At 40.8% G+C, this 14,246-nt stretch overlaps 1 protein-coding gene and 1 long non-coding RNA gene across 15 annotated transcripts in view; one reads left to right on the top strand and one right to left on the bottom strand.

The window, feature by feature from the left end:
- The window catches only part of TENM2 (teneurin transmembrane protein 2), a 1,285,801-nt gene that overhangs the window by 561,641 nt on the left and 709,914 nt on the right, over positions 1-14,246 (bottom strand). The gene's annotated exons all lie outside the window — the stretch shown is intronic.
- On the top strand, positions 2,559-13,130 carry LOC112133437 (uncharacterized). The gene is made up of 3 exons (XR_002915102.3): positions 2,559-4,067; positions 12,080-12,192; positions 12,806-13,130. It is a non-coding gene; the product is annotated as an uncharacterized LOC112133437 (long non-coding RNA).

Genomic DNA, 14,246 nt, shown 5'->3' with positions numbered 1-14,246 from the left:
TTGAGATGGTTTCACTCTTGTCACCCAGGTTGGAGTGCATTGGTGTGATCTTGGCTCACTGTAACCTCCGCCTCCTGGGTTCAAGCAGTTCTCCCACATCAGCCTTCCGAGTAGCTGGGATTATAGCGGTGTGCCACCATGCTCGGCTAATTTTTGTAGTTTTCGTAGAGACAGGGTTTCACCATGTTGGCCAGACTGGTCTGGAATTCCTGACCTCAGGTGATCCATCCACCTCCACCTCCCAAAGTTATCGGATTACAGGTGTGAGCCACTGTGTCCGGCTTAATGTAGTCTTTTTAAGGCTGTATACCACTTACTGTAGGTGTCATTTAGCATATATGGCTATGGATTGGAAATTTCCGGACTAGTTGTAGCCAAGGCAATTTCGGCATATGGAATAATACTATGAGAAGAAAGACTAAAAGGTCTATATGAATGTAGGTATGAGTGCCTCTGCTTGTGCATATGTGAAAGAGAGAAATCAAGAACAAGACAGAAATAGAGCAAGAGGGAGACAGAGGGAGAGAGGTTGTGTGTGTAAGCAAGGACTTTCGAAGAAAATAAAAAACAGTGGCCAGGCGTGGTGGCTCATGCCTGTAATCCCAGCACTTTGGGAGGCTGAGGCGGGTGAATCACGGTGTCAGGAGTTTGAGACCAGCCTGGCCAACATGGTGAAACACCGTCTCTACTAAAAATACAAAAATTACCTGGGCATGGTGGCACGTGCCTGTAATCCCAGCTACTTGGGAGGCTGAGGCAGGAGAATCGCTTGACCCCAAGAGGCGGAGGTTGCAGTGAGTCGAGATTGTACCATTGCACTCCAGCCTGAGAGTCTTGTAACAGAGGGAGGCTCCGTCTCAAACAAAACAAACATTAAAAACAGACAAAACAAACAAAAAAAAACACAGCAGTTCTTGGGAAAACTTTTACTATGTAAATAATATATATATATATATATATATATATGCACACATACATATACATATACATATAAATTAGCCCTTTCTTTGTTAAAACAAAGTGAAATTCTATGAGTAACCTGGCCCCATAGAGACACACAAGACCCAAATCACAACATCAGTGTATAAGCAAGTGTGTTGGCAAGACAGACATGAATTCAGCTAATGAAGAGAGCACCTAGACACACGTGAAAGGCAGAACTTTCCCATGGAAAGACATGATATCAAAACCCAAGCGGCTCTATCCTTCATTACCTTGTGTATGGGATTTGGTCACCCATGCATGGAAGTTCAGATGTTATTTCATTTGTGTAAATGAATGAATGGGTGGCCAGAGTTAATAGGATTTGCTCATTAAATACTTCAATCAGCATGTCATCAGTTATTATATTTGATGTAAACCTTTCTTTGGCGTTTCAGGGTGTTTCCTCTTCTGTATAAAAAGATGTCAATAATCCTTTTCCAGATCTTTTCAAAGGAAGGGAACACATTTTATAGTTCTCAATAACTGTTGCAATCTTCAAAATGGTTGAAAATTCCTTGAATTGAAGAAGCCTGACGGGTTGATTAAAGCAGGATATACCTCTATTTGCCAAAACAAATATTCTCTAGAAGGAACTGATAGAAAATAACATTTAAAGAGACATATTTACTTTTAGTATAGTTCCAGTTTATCACAACATGAACATAAATATCAATAAGGAAAGGTCACCTGAAAAGTTAGAAACTACCATTAAAATAACAAAATATTTATACAGCAATGCAGGCAGATCCTTTCCCAGTGCAGACCAGAGAATAATACAATACAATAATAATAACTACAATTTAGAGTTCCACTAACTAGGAATCAGGCACTTTGCCAAACATTGTATGTATGTATCTATTTAATGAACCCTTAGAACAATCTATGACGTGAGGGCTTATTATCATTCCTATTTTTCAAGTAAGACACAGAACCAGAGCTTCAGTGACCTGCCCAAATTCTCACATGCACTTAGTGAGAAGCGAAGTCAATGGTCTCAAATATTACGTGTCACGAATCTATGCTGTTTTCTTCTTCTCACTGGAACATGAGAAGGTATACAGAGTAAGAATGAGTAATTGCTACCCTATGCTAATTTCACGCAGAGTAATTTGAAACTGATGTAAAAAAAAAACCCCAAACCCAACATGACGATAATGCCAACATCACATGGTTCTACCTTTCAAACCAGTTCATATATTCATAACTTCAGGTTCATACATATTTAGCCAAGTCCAAAAGGTGCCTCATTTAACTGTGAATTTGCAACGTATGCAAAAAACCCACATCCTGCAAGAGTTGGGGGAGATGTAATGACTGGGAAAAAATGTAATAGCTAGAATACAAAAATCACATTTTCCGTAGACCTCACACATTTCTTGTGTACATTTCTCTAGCAGCTGTTTAGAAAGCACTAGTGGTCACACAGATAAAATGTGGCAGTTGTAGCATATTAACATAAATATTTTTACCTGAATAATTCCTGCTGTTCTTTTGAAACTAAAATTAATTCACATATTGTTTTCCCTGGAGTTCCCTAAAAACTTGCTAGGTTTTTTTTTTTTTTTTTTAAAGAAATATAACAACTGTGTGTACTGGGGCTGAACTAAGTATTATTTCTGAACAGCAATTTTTTTTTCAGTGCACTTTATACTAAGAGGAAGGATAATGGTACTGAATGTAGTATCGATGCACATTTAAATGGAATCAGTTTATCAAAACATACCCCTTCAAGATGGACCGAATTGTGATATCCACAATGAGCTGCTAATGGTACCAAATCATTAACTGCTGGCTTTGGGATTCTTACAGAGAATAATTGCACACAACCCAGAAAAGCATGGCCATGCTGATTAAATTAGCCTGATTCTCTACCCTGAGAGAGGATGTTTACAGGGGCACAGGTGTACCAAGAGCAGTGAGAAGCAAGGACTCTGTGAGTAAAGTGTTCTGGGTTCCAATCCCAGCTCAGTCCCTTCCTGGCTATGTGAAGTCTGAACTAACCATTAAATGTTTAACAATCTCATAGGTCAGGCCACTGCACCACCTAAGGCTACCATGCATGTTATAGTTTAAATGAATGGTGCCCCTTGGAGTTCTGCAGTGTACAACCTGAACATGCAGGCCCCTGCCCAAGGGTTGTGGGGATTCAAGTGATAATATTTGTAAAACACTTGGCCCAACCCCCAGTACTTAGTAGGTCCCCAGAGAACGCTAGCTCTTAATTATTTTCATCTTAATGTATATCATGTATGACCTCTATCTTCACATTTCAATTCTTAAAGGACTTTTAAGGAAGTACTTTATTTCATGTTCCATCTGATCTCTCTATCAAGGCAGCAGTGGGATTTTGTAAATTTTTTGAGTCAAGTACACTTTAAGCCTGTTCTATCTTTTCAGAGACACTAAGTGTCTTTGCAAATTTTTTTTTGTTTCTATGATACAGCATGTCTGTGAAGAGGTCTGAAGAACTCAAGATGTCCTCAAAAGTGCTATGTAAAAATTTTCCCTGAACCCCAATATATTATTGCGTTTACAGAAGTGAATTCAGAGCCAGAGTGATTGGGTCAAAGTCCGGCTCCCTCCATTTCTAGCTATGTGATTTTTCCAAGTCAGTTAATCTTTAAAGCCTCAGGTTTCTCATTTGCATATTGGGGAAACTAATACTTTCTACTACATAGGATTGTTGGGGCTTGTGGGGAACCTACTGCCTAGTAAACTGTTCAGCAAAAGCTTGGCTCATGGTTGATACTAAATATATCATTGCTGCATTGTTACTAAGCGCCAGTCTGCGTCTCTCAACCACTGGAGGAGGCATGTTCGATTCAGAAGCCACTTAAGCTGCAAGTCAGGCCATAGGAATGTTGCTCCATAAACTCAGCAGGTTACAGAATTCTTACAAAGATAATCAGCAGGGCAGGGCATTGTTCTAGTTCTATCTGGCTACAGCAGAGACACGCTCAGCATACTTATTCTGAGAACCTTAGCTGCTTCAGCTGAAAGTAAGGTGATTCATCTGTAAAGTAAGACTTGGGGACGTGGAAAGAGGTCTTTTCAAGTACACAATTCTCTGATTTAAAAATAAGGTAAAATAAGCCGAGATTTTGTTTGGGTATTCCTTTTTACATTTTTACTGACCCCTTTAGTTTCAGATACTAAACCTGTGGCCTTCCCTGCTTGATATTCATAGCACACTTTGCTGATGGATCAAATTATTCATTTTATTGGGCTTGGACGAGACTTCAGATACTACTTAACGCAGCATTCTAGTGTGTTGAGCCACTATTAATCCTTCCAAATTTTAATTGTAAGGACAGGACATACTCTTTATCTCTGTTTTGTGAAGCATCTTACATATTTAGGACTATCTTCTGTTACAGTCATACATATTTCTTTTTACTAATCAAAGCCAAAAGATATGGCTGTCTTATGTTCCGTTTTCTCTAGACTTTTATAACTAGCTAACTATAGAATTAATTCTCAGTTCTAAGGGGTTTACACTTTAAAAGGAACTTCATTATTTCTTTTAAAAGTATTTATGGGGCCGGGCGCGGTGGCTCACGCCTGTAATCCCAGCACTCGGGGAGGCCGAGGTAGGCGGATCACAAGGTCAGGAGATCAAGACCATCCTGGCTAACACGGTGAAATCCCGCCTCTACTAAAAATACAAAAATTAGCCGGGCGTGGTGGCGGGTGCCTGTAGTCCCAGCTACTCAGGAGGCTGAGGCAGGAGAATGGCATGAACCCAGGAGGAGGAGCTTGCAGTGAGCAGAGATCGCACCACTGCACTCTAGCCTGGGCAAAAGAGCAAGATTATGTCTCAAAAAAGAAAAAAAAAACTATTTATGGAAGCCATTCTCTGTTCTTCCCACTATGCATTTTCAAGCAATGGAAGGGAAAACCAAATAAACAGGCAACTGCAGTACAGTATATCTGTGCAGTGGCCACCCAGGAGACCAGGACCTGGGTAGGTGGGTCAGGGAGACATCCAGTTAATCATGGGGATTAAGGGGCTGTTTTTAGGAGACCATTATGGATGACAATGTTCTAGCACAGGGAACAGTGTGGAGCTTGATGGACAGAGAGGCACCATGGTCTGGTCAGGGAATGTCAAGTCACTCAGAATAGTAAAGCATGGTCTATGACAGGCTGGGCTTGTGTGGAGACACATTTGAAAATAAACGTGAGAAAAATGAGAAGGTGATCTGAAGCCATCATCTTATAGAAAGAGATGCAGTACTTTGACCGGAAAGGTAGTTACGAAGGCAAAAACAACCAAGGAGTTACCGGTAAAGGAGAAACTAAGGAAAAGAGCTCAAGTTACTGCACATAGAGGCTGCCTGTTAAGGGTAATCAGATCTGAACACAAGATCAGTGCATACAATGAGTAAAGGAAAAGATAAATTTCTCTCTGTGGCATTTGGAGATAGATTTATTTTCTTGGAAACATAAAAGCAAATACCAAGCACTTGTTTGAACCCTAATAAAACAGAAATTTAATCACTTAGAGGGATACTTTGTCAGGCGATTATATTTCAAGCTCCTGATGACTTCTTTTTCTTTGTTAAATAACCTAAGCATAACAGCTAGGGATGGTGGTAGAATAGTAGGTCCACAAGATTATGAAATATAAATTTGACCTAAAATTGATAACTCTTGGCTGGGTGCAGTGGCTCACACCTGTAATCCAAGCACTTTGGGAGGCTGAGGCGGGCAGATCACCTGAGGTCAGGAGTTCGAGACCAGCCTGCCCAACATGGTGAAACCCTGTCTCTACTAAAAATACAAAAATTAGCTGGGCATGGTGGCAGGTGCCTGTAATCCCAGCTAGTAGGGAGGCTGAGGCAGGAGAATCACTTGAACCTGGGGACAGAGGTTGCAGTGAGCCGAGATGGTGCCACTGCACTCCAGGCAACAAGAGCTAAAGTATACCTCAAAAAAAATTGGTAACTCTTTCATTCAAAATATATGGATTAATCCACGGCAATGTGCCAGGCACTGTGATAAATGCTGAAAATAAAGCAGTGAACAAATTAGCATGGCTTCAGGGAGCTTATAATCTAGTCAACAGATATTAAACTAATAAACACAGGATGCATACGTGATTACAATTCGAAATAAGTCCTTATAAGGAAAAGTGAAATATAGAATGAAAGGTTCAAATCGGAGGAACTATTTCTAAACTATTTCTAAAAGTGGGAGCCCAAGGAGGGCCTTCTATGGAAGGGAAGTGCATGCTGAGCTCCAAACAAGGAGCAGGTGTCACTGGGGACAGTGTTCCAGATGGAGCGGCCTTTCTCAGGCAGACAGGGGTTTTACCCTTGAGAGGTCATTCGGCACCATCCAGAGGCATTTTTGGTTGTCACAATAGGGATGACTGTGGTTCTATTGGCATCTAAAGACAGGCAAGAACCAGGCAAGTGTGAGAAACTGGAGGAGGGTAAGGGCTGGAAGGAAGAGGAAGCACGCTCAGAGGCCATGGAATGGCAGGGCTAAATTGTGCAGGGCCTGGTTGACTGCCTCAGATAGAGAGTGTAGACGCTTGTTTTCCCAAGTTAGGTGATGAGCTTCTTGAGGTTTTTAAGCAAGACTGTTAACAGGTTGATTCACTTTTTAAGGTCTTACTGGCTGCTGGGTGAGAATGGAAGAGGAGGAGGTGGGAAGTAAGGAATGGTTCCAGGGAGGTGCAAGAGGAGCAGCTGGGAGATCCTCAGGAGGCTGTAGCATGATCGCTGACGAAGTGTGGTTTTGAGTGCAAGCAGGGCCTTCGCGCTAACGGAGCCATTTGCGATCAAAGAGCAACTGGTCATTCCAGTGTAGAAAATACAGCACGCTCTCTTTTCAAAGAATGCCTCATAATCCTTTCACCATCTGTTTTTCCTATTTCTGTTGATTTGTTTAAACATATATTGAGTATTTTCATACAAAGAAAAGGGTGGCTCACCATTTTAGACAACGAGAAATAAATGAGCTCTTGAACCTTCAGTAAAAACATGTGAAGTGTTGAGATAAAAAGTGTGGCAGAGAACTACATGAAATCCACAGGCTGTGAAGGGAGACAATGGAACTACTATTGTTCTATGCATTTCAGGACTCATCACAAGTTTTAACCTTACTTTACTTTGGTTTTTATACCTTGGCTGGCTTTGATGAAAGTATCAGAGGAAATGTGTATGTTTCATCAGGGGCTCTTTTTAAATTTTTATAATATCATAAGTTGTAGTGAAAAAATAATAAGCTATTTGTTTCAGAACTACAGATATTCCTCCCAAGGAAAAAACACTCAAAGGTTATCAAACCTGGACAGCAGATTCCCAAATACCAACCCTTCAAAGATCATAAATATCACCTCATGATTTTCATCATAGCCATGTATCACCTGGCCTCTTCTTTACTTAATATTTTTGTTTGTAAATCAATTGTTTTTTTTTTTTTTTTTTTCTGACAGAGTCTTGCTCTGTCAGCCAGGCTGGAGTGCGGTGGTGCGATCTCAGCTCACTGCAAGCTCCACCTCCCAGGTTCATGCCATTCTCCTGCCTCAGCCTCCCGAGTAGCTGGGACTACGGGCGTCCGCCACCACACCCAGCTAATTTTTTGTATTTTTAGCAGAGACGGGGTTTCACCGTGTTAGCCAGGATGGTCTCGATCTCCTGACCTCGTGATCCGCCCACCTCGGCCTCTCAAAGTGCTGGGATTACAGGCGTGAGCCACTGCGCCCGGCCAATTTTTTTTTTTTTTTTTTTTTAAATCACCATTCTAAGTGGAAATTCACTTAGTAGCCACAAATAGAGAGTAAAATAAAATGCTTAAAATAAAATGTAAAAAGTTCAACACAATACACTTTATTTCCAGCTATTTTTGTCTGATTCAGAGACAAACCTGAACCCTTTCCCTCTGTTAAAATGTGAAATTCATATGTTTTAGAAAGGCAGTAAAGTCTAGCATCCCACTGAGACTCCTCCAATGGCAGGAGTCTGCAAACTGGCCCAAGGATTGCTTTTATACAAACTAGAGGTAAGAAGGAGTTTTACATTTTTTTAATGGCTCAAAATATCAAAAGAAGAATAACATTTCACATGTAAAATTATATGAAATTCCAATTTCAGTGTGGATAAAAGTTTTTTCTGGCGCCACACCCATTCCTTACGTTTTACCTACAGCTGCTTTAGTGCTAAAATGGCTGAATTGAGTAGCAGCAACAGAGAGCTCATGGCCTGCAAAGCCTAAGATACTTACTCTCTGGTCCTTTACAGATAAAGTTTGCCTACCCCTCATTATATGACCCAACTTATTTAACGCCACTGCAGGTGCTGTGCCTATGGTATGTGTAGTTCCCATACTCTGGAAAATTCTGCTCTGTGAATAAGCATGGCTAAAAACTGGGGTTCCAAATCCCACAAAGGAGGAATAAAGCTTCAGAGACATATTTACCCCATTGGGAAATGACATCAGAAGCAAGAGTAGATGAATGTTGTCTGAGAATATACAGGATACATCCACATGTCTCTTATGTGCAGCTCAACTGGAATGTCAACAGAAGTAGTTTGGTGGCTGTTTGCTCCTGCTGTACCAACTCAAGTGTAAAATAATGGGCTATTTATCTACTTGTGATGACAATTTTTTTTTCTGCATGTAAACATTAAAATCCCTTCTGATGAACAATGTGATTACACGGTCCAGTTTCAGTGAGCTTCTATAGTTAGTTTCACTTAACGCACTTACCACAACTAATGAGAACTATTCATGCACACCAAGAGATTAAGAGCTGGGGCTCGATTCTCAAAAGGATGGGAAAGGAAAGAAATGATTAGCAGGCTCAGAACGCACCAACCAGACTTTTTCCACTAAGCTCATTTAAAAGACAACATACTAAGGAAGCGAAGAAATGACAGAGTGGATAGGCTCAGCATGAAGGAACCTCCCATGAAAACATGACTGTTTTAATTACTATGTAAAACCAGGAGTACAATTTGCAACGAATTCGTCAAACACAGGCACAGAAAATATAGCTGAGTTACCTCTAGTCCTGGGGAAAGGGATGCTCTGCTATTTTAAGTATGCTCTGCTATTTTAAGTATTGGTTCAGAACCTGGGCTGTGGATGAGAATCACCTGGGAAGCTCTTAACAGCCTGAGTCCCAGGCCACACCCTGACCAATTCAATCAGGATCCCAGTTTTGTAGAGATCCCCAGGTGCTTCCAACATAAGGCCATAATTGAGAACCAGCACTCTCTTACTGTCTTACCTTGTAAGTTGATAGCCACAAGATGTTAAATGGGCTCACTTGGGACGAGAAATTGAGCTGGATAAGTGCAGAGGTAGAGTGAATAGAGGAACTCTAGCAAGATGTCGATTTAGGAGGCTGATGACTTTTGTACATTTCTGATAATACTAAAATCTCAACTTGAGATTCCTGGTGCCTTTCTAAAGATCTTAGATAAGTGGAATTGTGAAAAGTGCATTCAATCAATTAGTCTGTTGTGCATCCAAAATATATTTTAAATAGTTCATAGGAATGATTGTGCTGGGCTCTTGAGTTCCATGCTTAAGCTAAATCTTTGGGGAACACTTATACCCAGTAAGGAATATTCCAAGTAATTAGCCTTCATATACAGTGATGGTGGCACTACAACATCTTGAACGTGCTAGGCAAGGCAGTGGACTCTGAACTATAAGTGAAACACAGCATTAAGATCTATCTACATATTGGTTTTGCTTCTGGGTATGAAATTCCCTAAGCTATATTTTTTCCACTATCAACTCCAGGCCCTTCACTCTTGCCCATACTTAATACCCTCTGCCTTAATCAACAATTTTTTTTTTTTTTTTTTTTTGCCTAGGAATTTCTTAAAAGTTAGGTAACAGTGAGGGAGACGAGCACCGATGTCTGGCATTATGACAGTTACCCAGTCCTCCAGTAACAACTCTTAAGTTTATCCATTGAGACTATTCCTCAGGAAATAAATTTTGAATAGCCCGAATCAAGCTAAAATTGAATCAAGTTCAACATTCTTCTGGAAACCCAATGCATCTTACAGGAAAATTATGTAACTCTTTAAAAAGGTATTCATTAAATCCTAACTATTCATATAGCAAGTGACAAATGAAATTTGGAGAAGGAATTTTTTTTAACATATTAAAGTTCCATTATCCTCAATTTTCCATGCCTAACCAAACACTTTTGCCTAGCCCCTCTCTTGACCAATGGGGGCAGATTTCTTAGTCTTTGGAGATTTGGTAGGGCAATTGCAGCAGTGGAATGGTATAAGTCAGTCTTCCCAGAGGTTATGATATTTGCATTTATTGAGCATCGTATATACAGAATGCCAGCCACACTCTACTAATAGCTCAGCACAAACCAATGAGTTAGAGAATAGCATTCCTAATTACAGATGAAACATACGAGGCTCTCACAAAGGCTATGTAAAATGCCCTTTAATCAGCGGCCATTCTGTGATTCAGACCCAGGGCTGTTTGTCTCTAAAGCTTGGGCTCTCAGTTGTTACTCCCTACTGCCAACTCAAGCCATCAAGCCGACCAGGCAGCCCTTTGAGGGACCAGGGGAGGAGCTCAAAATGGCCCCATTCCCAGCATGAGCGCATATGCAACACTATCGTCCATCTGCCACAATTCTACTGTGTATTGATGCCATTCTAGAAGAAAGCCCAAAGGCCATTTGGGCAACCTCTCAACAGTTCACCACTTTATTTGTTAATCTAATCGATCTATCTTTTTCTTGGGAAGGAGGCACCTGCTTGAACAGCTGGGTCTCCCTACCTTATGGGATACAGGGTATGAATAAATACAATTGCTTCTGCCAGAAGCACATACACAAACTGGATGTGGCTTGGAGGTATATATTTTTAAAGTCATGCATATATATTTAATTTATAGTCTGTAACATAAGAAATGTTGTTTAGGTGATGCTGATAATAAAGTTCTGTTTTCAGTAACATTTCCTGTGGGAGTAATTCCCACATATCAGTCCAGGCACTGGCTGTGTCCAAAACGCCTGAGATGTTAATTAAAAATACAGATTCCTTAGGTTCACCCAAAACAAATGGAATCAGACTATCCAGGGGTGATGATCTGGAAACTGTTTCCAATAAAGCCTCAGGTGACAGTAGTGCACAGCCAGAATTACGAACTAATTTTCTAAGTTAGACTGAATAGGGGCAATTGCCTTGGGCCAATTCATTTGACCTTTTTAATAATTATTGACCTAATACTACTTGCCAGCACTGTTCTAGACCCCAAGAACAACCTGTGAACAGGGCAGATAAGGTCTGTCATATGAACTTTACAGTATAGTGAGGGGAGACCAGCAGTAAGCAAGTAGACATAGGCAGAAATGAGATCATTTCAGGTAGTGGTATTCCAGGGTGGCAAAGAGGGCAGGAAGAAAGAGAAGGTATCAAGCAATTATTCAGGAAGGCAGAGGGTTTGGTAGCAAGGCAGAGGGTCAAGAAGGAGGTACTCCTCTCCTCCTAAAAAACAGGTGAGACTTTAACCACACGGGCAACTTCAGATCTCAGATCCAGACTACTTAAGATAGTTTTTTGTGTATCACTCACCTTCTGCAAAGGCCAACTGGTTTGGGACCAGGGCTATGCCCTCAACCTCTCTTCCTCTGACTTCTCTTTCCCCTGCCTATGAGATCCCCCTTGTCCATCAATTTCCTGAAGACTCTCCTGGAGCACTCCCAGTTCTCCTAACAACCAGGAGCCACAGCGTCTCTTCCCTGAAGTCAGGGAGTTGGGATTTGAACCAAGTTCTGTTTGAGCGCAATGACCCTACTCTTTCTAAAATACCATCAAGGAATATGTAGTGAAGGACTATTTTCTGGTGGTGATTGCTGAGGGACAGAAGCAGGGAAGGCAGACTGGCACAATAAGATTGGAGAAATGGGATATAAGGGAAAACTCCATCTTCATTTGCACACTATTCAATTTAAACTGATCTTAAGTGGGTAAACACCTGCTGGTGGAAGACACAGTGTGACTTGCCTCACGCTTTACCCGGACTATCCAGCTCTGTCAACTTCCTTCCCTTGAAACTTCCCAGAAGAACAGGAAGAAATTGTTCTTATTTGTTCTAGGTCTTATTTTTTTCTACTCATGAGCCAAGATGCAGAGAGTATTTCTGCAGTCAGAGGAAAGACGGTCCTTACAAATTTCGCAATTGGAAGGATGAGGCTAAATGGGGCCAAAGGTAAGTGAAGGTTGGGATGGGGCAGGGGAGGAAAATCACAAGTGTGTGAGACAGAATATATGTTATAAGTCATGTTTTTCCAGTGTCTGACACAGTATAAGACACTGGTTGCCCAGAAAATGATACTAGGTGTGACAAAGTGTCAAACAACTTTGGGTCTCCCGAACATTTTCATTAGAAATACTTTGTTTTCAATTTGTCTTCAAAGTTTCTGGTTATATTAAGGAGAAAGTCTCAGTTTGTTCCTAGCATTTCATTGCTTATATTCCTCTCTCTCTACACACACACACACACACACACACACACACACACTCGTATATACGGATATATATACAAATATATACATATATACGAATATATACATACACACGTATATATACAAACATGTGTGTGTGTGTAATTTTACTTGTTTATACTGGTATTTCCTTTTAAGCAGTGATGAAATGTTTTTATTTTAAAGACACTTAAGTTGCAAGGAGGAATTATTTTAAATAAAATATCAAGCAATATATTATAGGTAGCATTAAAGATGGGACAGAAATCAAGGTGACAGAAAATGGAAAATGGCTGAAGTTTGATAAATGTTATCTAACCCAATCTCCTTTCTTTACAGATGAAAAAACCAAGGCCCGGATAACTGACTAATTCACAGCCACACAAGTATTTAGTCGCAAAAAATGGTAATAGCATGCAGCTCTCTCTGTTCAGTGCCCTTTTCAGGATGTGAAGAAAGATATCTGTATAAATATGAGAAGTCCTTCCCAAATAAGTAAAGTAACTGGCATAACTGAGGAACTTTTGGCAAATCTACTCTGTATACCAACTCAAGAAAAACAGGGAAAAAACCCCAATCTGTTCTTTCTCATTGTGTGCCAATAAAAAGTCACCAGATCTTTCTGAACCTCACTTTCCTCTTCTGTTAAACTTAAAAATAAATACATAAAAGTAAATAAAAATATAACTTTACTTGTCTCAAAAGATTTTAAGAATTAAGGATGATAACAATATAATGGGTTGACATGTAGGAAGTGATCATATACAGCATTAATTATTTTTCCTTCTGCCCTTCAAAATATGTTTTGGGGTTTGAATTACTAAAAAAAAAAAAAAAAAAGTGTGTTTTTTTCCTAAATTTCGCCTCTTCCATTCCCAGATGATTTTCTTTTCAAATAGGAGGTGAAGTTCCCGGGTCATGGGCCCAAAATTATGGCAAACCAAAAGAACCCTTCACACTGAAAGCAAAATTAATAGCAGCAGCAGAGTCTCTGAGAGTTTAAGAGGAGATGAAGAGCCTGGGCATGGTGGCTCACGCTTGTAATCCCAGCTACTCAGGAGACTGAGGCAGGAGAATTGCTTGAACCCAAGAGGTGGAGATTGCAGGAGCCAAGATTGCGCCATTGCACTCCAGCCTGGGAGACAGAGCGAGACTCCATCTCAAAAAGAGAAAAAAAAAAAAAAAAAAAAGGACAGATGGAGAGGTAAGAACAGTGTTCAGGACTCTCCCCTTTCCCTTCACTGATAGAATTTAGCATAAACGGGACCTACTATTCCAGCTACACTAGTCTTCCGCAGTGCATGCCATGCCTGCTGGACCAATGGAGACACTAGGGGAGAAAAGGCCATTTTAAATATTGCATTTTCTTCTTTAAAAAGACATGCAGAGATAAATGAATTCAGTGATCATTTCATTTTTTGTGTTGAGATTTTTGGTGACCATGAAAATGCACTCCTCGGATCTCTGGCTGTGGGAACAGAGTTGATGGAGGGCCACACTGGCTATCCCCTTCAGATCCACTACTGTGTGTGTACTGAGGTTCCTAGGGCTGTTCTCTGCCAATGACTGGGCACAGTGAAGAAACTAATTCATGCCCATTTATGCAGGATGCAGAAAAGCTCGGATGGGCAACTGGGGCTCCAGGACCCCCCAGTGTCCTGGCTGACACTGGTTTAGAATGTGCTGCTGCCTGGGGCTCTTCCTGCCCACTCCTCTTTCCTTCCCACTCTCCCTTCACTGGTGCCAGACTCGCATTGCTATCTGAAGGCTGTTCTCGCCT

The sequence above is a fragment of the Pongo abelii genome, chromosome 4 (assembly GCF_028885655.2).
Source record: "Pongo abelii isolate AG06213 chromosome 4, NHGRI_mPonAbe1-v2.0_pri, whole genome shotgun sequence".
Taxonomy (NCBI): Eukaryota; Metazoa; Chordata; class Mammalia; order Primates; family Hominidae; genus Pongo; species Pongo abelii.
The sequence above is the reverse complement of the archived record's forward strand: the minus strand, read 5'-3'. Positions and strand labels throughout refer to the sequence as shown.